This window comes from Hippocampus comes, unplaced genomic scaffold, assembly GCF_001891065.2.
Source record: "Hippocampus comes isolate QL1 unplaced genomic scaffold, H_comes_QL1_v1.1 scaffold7, whole genome shotgun sequence".
NCBI lineage: Eukaryota > Metazoa > Chordata > Actinopteri > Syngnathiformes > Syngnathidae > Hippocampus > Hippocampus comes.
This window is the reverse complement of record NW_017842060.1, coordinates 3,258,280-3,265,726: the sequence shown is the minus strand read 5'-3', so window position 1 is coordinate 3,265,726 and position 7,447 is coordinate 3,258,280. Positions and strand designations below refer to the sequence as shown.

At 41.6% G+C, this 7,447-nt stretch overlaps 1 long non-coding RNA gene across 1 annotated transcript; it reads left to right on the top strand.

The window, feature by feature from the left end:
• The first annotated feature begins 416 nt into the window (after nucleotides 1–416).
• On the top strand, nucleotides 417–858 carry LOC109511089 (uncharacterized). Its single transcript, XR_002167242.1, has 3 exons — nucleotides 417–555; nucleotides 690–726; nucleotides 798–858. It is a non-coding gene; the product is annotated as an uncharacterized LOC109511089 (long non-coding RNA).
• The last annotated feature ends 6,589 nt before the right edge of the window (nucleotides 859–7,447 follow it).

Sequence of the window (7,447 nt, the reverse complement as noted above, 5' to 3'; positions counted from 1 at the left end):
CTTTGGACGATTTTGAACGTCAAGGTCTCCCTGTCAACATCCATCCCCACACCTTTGTCATTCCCGTGACTTCGGCAACCTGTGCCAGCATCTGTTTCTACCACCCCTAAGACAATCCGTCGATCAGCCCTAACATTAAAAATATATGGATAAAGCAATTCAGTTCAGTGCGAGTCGACTGGCTGCAACTTTTTACATGGAGCGGGAGGTTCAATGCTCGTGCCCTTGTGCTTGTTGGCCAGATCATTTGACAATTGAAGATATAGCTGGACAATTTGATCACGACTACATGATAGACAAGTATGTGAAATTCTTTTGTCGTGATCGAAACCAGATGTGTTCGGATGGAGCCGTAACTTTGACTTGCCGTGCAGGTGGAATCATTTTGAAGAGAAGCTACATTGAGCTAAATTGACGTCAACAAGGACAAAAAAGAGGCAGAGGAGATCTTCCAGAGGACTATGAGAAATCGTTTGGAGTCTTTCAAGTCGGCAAAGATGGGCATTGCTCCAAAGACAGTCGCAAAGTACCCCAAAAAAACTCCATGACCTTAAGGTCAAGTTCGACCATGCATTTCCTTTTGCTCTGACACAAAATGCCTTTTCCGAAACAGCTAAAATGATGTTTGGAATCGAATATCGGGAGGGGGAAAAAAAAATGATTTCATAACTGAACTCTTGCTCTTGCAGATGTCAAGTGGGAAACTTTACCGTTACGGTAACGAAGGTAAGAAGATAAGGCAACTCAAGCGATGAATACACTTCATTAGGGACACTCATAACATACTGATTTTCTAGAGCCCGATATCGGAGAGGAGGACAGCACCTCCAGCTTCGAGGCATCAGATGATTCACTCCCAGTGAAGGTCCTCTGGAAAGCGGAAGATGGAATACATCCATCTTATCGGTCGTTTTTAAATCACAATTAGTACTACTACTACTACAATACAGTCCTGTTGCCATCTCCAACCATTTTTTTTTTTTTTTTTTACATTTAGCTGAAAATGAGAAGCCGGCCTTCATGTTGGAAATGGAGTCTGCAGCATCAACACTAACCCCACCCTGGTTGTCGGCGACGGAGGCCGATGGCAACACAGCGGCCCCGTCGGAGCGGGCTTTAGTTATCATACATTCGATTATTCTTAAATTGATTGATTGATTATGATTGCAAAGAAGAACGCTTATGCCTGCAATCATTAATTGACTATGCCTGCAATGAAGAACGCTTATGCTTTTAAAAAAGATAGAATGCTTCATAATCATTATATGTTCATCATTATGTACTCACATTTATAATCCTTTTTATTCATGATATACTCACATTGATAATCGAGAATGCTTAGTGCACTGTGTGGCAGTTTAGGGACGCAACCACCTTTTTGAGGACGTGGTTGGGAAGAGATAAGTGTTAAGACTAAACAGGAGCAAGGTTGAACAGCGGATGGAGCCATCAACACCGGCTACAATGTGATGTTTTTGTAACAATTGCACACATGTACGTAATTTACACTTACATACACACACATAATCACACGTTCAGTGTGTCTTCAACAGCCCCCCACCCTTTAGGTTGGACACACCTATGTACTGTAGTAGATTTCCAAATAAATGAGGGGGTGAAGGGGGAGATCGTTAGGGTGACGTGCAGAGAACTGAAACCTAACGCTTCTCCTCGTTCCCTACCAGAATTGAGACTCCTGTCTCCTCTTTGTGTTTTATTCCCAAGTGTCAAATTGATAAACCTGACAGATATGTAATATGCACAGCTTTTTATGTATGAAGATAATCTATTCAATTAAAGTGACGTGAAGGGTTCAGTGTAGCATTAAATAGATTTTTTTCATTGGAATCAAAAAGTACACTTGTCCACGCCCCATTATTGCAAACTTAAGAGGAATACGCAAAGCCCGATGAGGATCGATGACACAATCACGTGGCCGTTATTATTTGACGAAGGGAGCTCAGTCAGCACAGAGAGACCGCAGCTCTACAAGAAGGTTCCATTACAACGCCGCGCACCCCTAATGGCAGCGCCCCAATCTCGAATGGCGCCTGGACGCAGCCGAAAGGAGAAAATAAGTCGACAAAATCTAATCATCGAAAATGCTGACCCCCACTGAGTGGCGCAAAAATAGGTGGTCTGTCATTTGCTAGTCTTTTCGCTTTTTCCCTTGTCAAGGAAGGGTTTGGACACTCCTGGCTAACTCAATTGGTTTCACACAAAACATTTTCTTTGTCATACGCTTCCTATTAAAATGTATTTGAATGAGCGAAAACAAGAGTGGTGATGAGAGAAGGATCAGCAACACACATCAGTTGACTTTTGCAAACTACCCTTCAAAATGCCAGAATTATACTGAGACGTGATCCTTGAAACAAAAATGAATGAATAAATAGCAATTCCAGTCGCGTGAACTTGACTCGACCAGGAGTCATGTCAAGGTGAAACTAAATGCTTGAAACACAGCACAGACTGACTGGTAGACACTCGTCAACATCTTTGGGGATCAGGCTACGACAATCGGCATGAGTTTAGGTGTAGGAATGTTGCGCCCCACCTTGGCTCTATCTATTGCATTGAAGAAGGGCTACGGCAACTTTTTACAGTCGTCAGTGGGTGAAGATTTCCGCACTCCCATACTGGAAATACGTCATGAATCGAGGACAGCAATGAACGTGGCAGTGTGGCGCCCTAGCTAGCGCCTTCTATTGATCAGCCACCACTGTCCCAAATACGTACTCCTGATTAGCATACGGAGGTGTGTGCAGAAAGCTCCAAGGACCATCCCGCTAGGCCACCGCCAAAGCGGTTTTGCCGGCGGACATCGACAGCATTTCCCCGACTGTCAGAAAATGAGACAGCAATGCCGAATCGACCAGTTCTGGTATTCTTTGGCTACGGGGTCAGCACTTGTGGATGCCGGCTTCCAATATCGCCCTCATGGAGTCCCTTTCGGACCGATTTGGCGGATTTTGTCGAGTGGCTCTTGTTTTTGCTGATGTTCTGCCACTAGGTTGTTGCCCTCCCCCGATTACACGGAGACACCCCCCCTCCATTCCCCACCTGCGGTCCCAAAGTTGTTGTAACCTTGTGGCTAACATGTTGTGACCCATTGCCTCCATCACACCCCTCCGGCCATTACCTCTGTCGTGGTGCGGCCACGGGGAATAGGCTGCATTAGTAGAGGGAGAAGTGTGGAGGTGTGATATGGATGGTTGTCACTTTTGGAACAGCGAGGACCAGTCAATTCACACGAGCGAGAGCGATTGGACAACGTACAATGCAAAAATTTTTCACTTTACTTGTGTTTTTGTAGCCTGTTTTGGTTCATTGTTCATTCCCCTCATAAAAGTTAACAATGGACTATTTTCTTTTTCGCTTTGAATATTAACAGAGGTTCAATGATTTTGACCTTGAATGATACGTCAAAATGTTTCCGATCCCAGCTCGTTTTTTCGCGAGAGGCGGGGGTACTCCTGAAAGGTCTGAAGAGAGAAGAACATAAAGGAACAATGAATTGTGACGTATCGAATGTTCTGAAATCTGATGTTAACGTTTGTATCAGCGATACCAGATGTAACGTATCCAGGAGACAACTGTCACCAGTTTGGGGGTGCCTGAAAAGATAAAATCCGGTATCAACAACCGGATGGATGATACCGGCCGTAGAAGAAAAAGGCCATCAATTTGAACAGTTGGAGGAGTCTAAAGATAAAAATAAACTGTCCAATATTTTGAAATCTGTTATCGAAATGCGATATCAGCGATATCGTGTCTTTGAGACGGCAATGATTTGAAGAGCCCGGAGAGGTTATCAGTATTTTTTTTTTTTTTTAAAGAACATTAGGGCCGCAATTAATAATCAGTTTAGAAAGTGATCATTTTGGCGATGAATCAAATCAATCCCTGGTTTGTCTGTCTTATTTTGAAAAGACACAAAGGCAATCAGTCTATTTTTATGGAAGATTCCAGAAATTTCTGAATCGTTACTATTGAAAGGCTGGACTTCCAAGGATTTCGAAGATTTTATACTCAACGAGATCTCGAAACGATTAACTGATTATCAAAATTAATTTTCGATGAATGTGACCATTAATTAGTTGTTTAATTGATGAATTGTCACACCTTTAAAGAACATCACAATGTTATTCTCCAATACAGTAACCACAACGAGCAAAATCCCACAAGTAATTCATGGCCACCCAAAAAAAAAAACCTTTGCAATTACTCACAGATGCCACTAGGTGGCAGTTACACTTTTTCCGATCATGTCGAAACAAACCTCCCCCTTTTCACTTTAAAAATGCCACAAGATGGCGTCAAAGCAAATTTTTTTTTTTTTTTAATTAGAACCCCCAAAGCAGTCAAACTGAGTTGCATTAGTTCGTTCTATTTCCAAATGTCACATCGATGGATGGATGGATATCGATATATCATATATATGTAAGTTAACAACGGTTTGGATCGTACGAAAGCCCGGAGGAAAAAAAAATAAAAAATATGCGCAGCATCACGTCAGCCGCTCCCACTCACACACACGCACAGCTAGTCACACCCTGATTAAGACTGACTCGCACCTCATCAAGCGCCCCCTCTCCGGAGACGAGACGGCCTCATTACGGCAGACAACAATGACACCGTGACTCTCGTGCTAATGGACTGGCAAAAGTTGCGTTGCTGCCCCGGACCGAAGGCTCGCGCGAGCATGAAACCCGACGCGATGGCAATGCCTCGTGGGCAAGTATTATTCTGACTGTATATCATTAGCGGGAGTGCGTTTTCTAATTAGCGACGGGGCGGAATAATGAATACGGCTCCATTAATCAAAAGGTAATATATGTAAAAGTAGTGTTTCGTGGCCTCGGGGAAGAGAGTGAAAGGTAGGGGAGAGAAAAGAGAGGGAGGGGGGCGCAGGGGGGCGGCACGGAGATGTGAAAACAGCAACGGTGAGGAGAACGTTGCTTTGGATATTCGTTTACACGCATTCTTTTTATTCTATTTACTCTGCTTGCTCTTTGGCGCCAAGCCGGAAAAAATGTACAAGGCCGCATGCGCTTTCGATTTGACGTGTGGCACAAATTGTGGCCCTAACGTGATCACTTAACAGGAGAGTGTTGAATTTTGTGTGAATTCCCAAGAAGGTCCCGAGTGGTCCGCCTGTTTTTTTATTTATTTATTTTTTTGATTATACAGAAGACGATTCATAAGATGAGGTCCTCGGTGATGTAATCAAATGAATTAACAGCGTCGTGTTGCTTTGTGCCGCACTCTGGGACTTCATCATCAATATCACTTAGCTTTACATTTTGGGAATCAACTTGATTCCGTGGACCAAGAATTTGAGATGAAAAAAAAGAAATGATACATTCAATTGTGGGATCCAAAACATTTGCAGTTAATCAATGATTAACTGTTAAGAATGACTGAATATGAAATGAATGAATTCATGGGTTCAATTTCTCCCTTGAATTTTGCCTGGATTCAAGTTTGGCCGTTCTGCTTCTTCTTATTACATTCAGAATATGCTGAGTAATTATTATAATTACAATGATGACCAAGTTCAGGAATATTTTATATAGTGTAGTACCAGAATAAAGTTAGGTTAATATAGATTTTTAAAATATTCTTTTCTTTATTTGCAGTGTTTGTGTTGGGGGAAAAATGCACAATAATATAACAATATTCAAATTGAAGTTATTTTACGAAACCTCCCGGAATATTATTATTATATTTAATAAATTAGATTAAAAAAAACACGTAATTTACGATAAGACATTTTTTTTAAGACTAAAGTCACATTTGTCTGAGCAAAAATGTATACAGTAGTGTAGATTGGATAAACATTTAAATGCTTGAGATACACTTATATAGAAAATAACGTCAGAGTTTTTTGCCGATGTATTTATAATATGCAGAGAATAAAACTGCCTTTTTTTGCTAAAGTCTTGTAATAATTCACAAGATTTTTTTTAGGGGGGGGATAAATCCTATTTTGAGAATAAAGCCTTTTTTGGGGGGTCGGGCAAATAAAGAGCAAAATCCTTTTTTATTTACTTTTTTGGGGCTTAAAATCGGCGACTCCTTGCTTTCTGGAGATGAACAGGAGTCTTAACGACAACATCGAAGTGATCCCCAGCTTTCCCCGGCCTTGGAGAAAACCTTTCTTCAAACATTTGCACCTCGCAGCCCCGAAAGCGAGCCGACCCGTCTCCTCGTGACGACGGCGCCTTTTCACGGCATCCCCTGGATATAAATAATCTGCAAATGCATGAATCCACAAAAGGGGCAGTCTTCACAGGACAGAGAGAAATAGAAAATGCGAGTCAATCCCTTTGAAAAATGCATGCGTTTTTTTTCCCAGGAAAACACAGCTGGGCGAGCGCACAACGTTGATCACCTCAACTGAGACTACATGGTGTGTTAGCATTCAAATAAATAAAAACAGCATCCGCCTACGTGTCAACCTATATTTACAATGTTGTGTGGAAATCCTTTTTATTTGTTTTAGCATAATTCTACAAAGAAGTCACTAACTACTTGCAGGAATGACCAATTGGACAAACGGTCTTCTGACTGACTGACGAGCTCACTAGATGACAAACGCAATCAAGCACATCCTCGTCTAATGTGTCATAACTTGAAACTAATCTCACATTAACCTTTAGCTTAACCATGCTAAATGAACTCAATTTAACCAGTTGACTACCTACCAAAACTACTCTAGGATAATCTAACCAAACTTGGGTTAGCTCAACCCTACCTACTTACGCATATAGACGAAAAAATCATCAGCACTCACACTCACGTCTCGGGAGAATTTGGAGTGGTCCATTAACCACCATTATGTTTTGGGAATGTGGGAGGAAACCGGAGTACCCGGAGAAAACCCACGCAGGCACGGGGAGAATATCCAAACTCCAGACAGGAAAGCCGGAGCCGGAATCGAACCCTGCGCTTGCCAGTCGATCATCGGACCTCTTGACCGACCAACAAACCAAATTTGGAAATGCTGTAGTTTTTTTTTTTGGGTTATCCTGTTAACATAGTTAGTGATCTTCACTAACTAAGTAATTAACTACTGATTGGCTGACTAGCAAAGTTTTATGTATATTGTTAATCATATCAATAATAGTAATCCTGTTCACTAACTTAACCTACCTAATCAAAAATGAAAAATCTTACAGGGACAGGATGGATGAAGTCTTGTGCATATTTTTCTATTTGGTAGGTTCAACATAATCCTGCAAAAGTTTGTTCCTTCTTCCGTTCGGCTCAGATATTCTTTTCCAACACTGGTTACACGGGTGTACCTAATATTGTGTCCAGTGAGAAAAAGAACAACAACAACAAAAAAAAAAAAATCAGGCAATTTATGCAAACCTGCTTAGTGGTTCAATTATATCAAAATAAAAGCAAATCAAGAGTAAAGCAAGAATAAAAGGGGGCG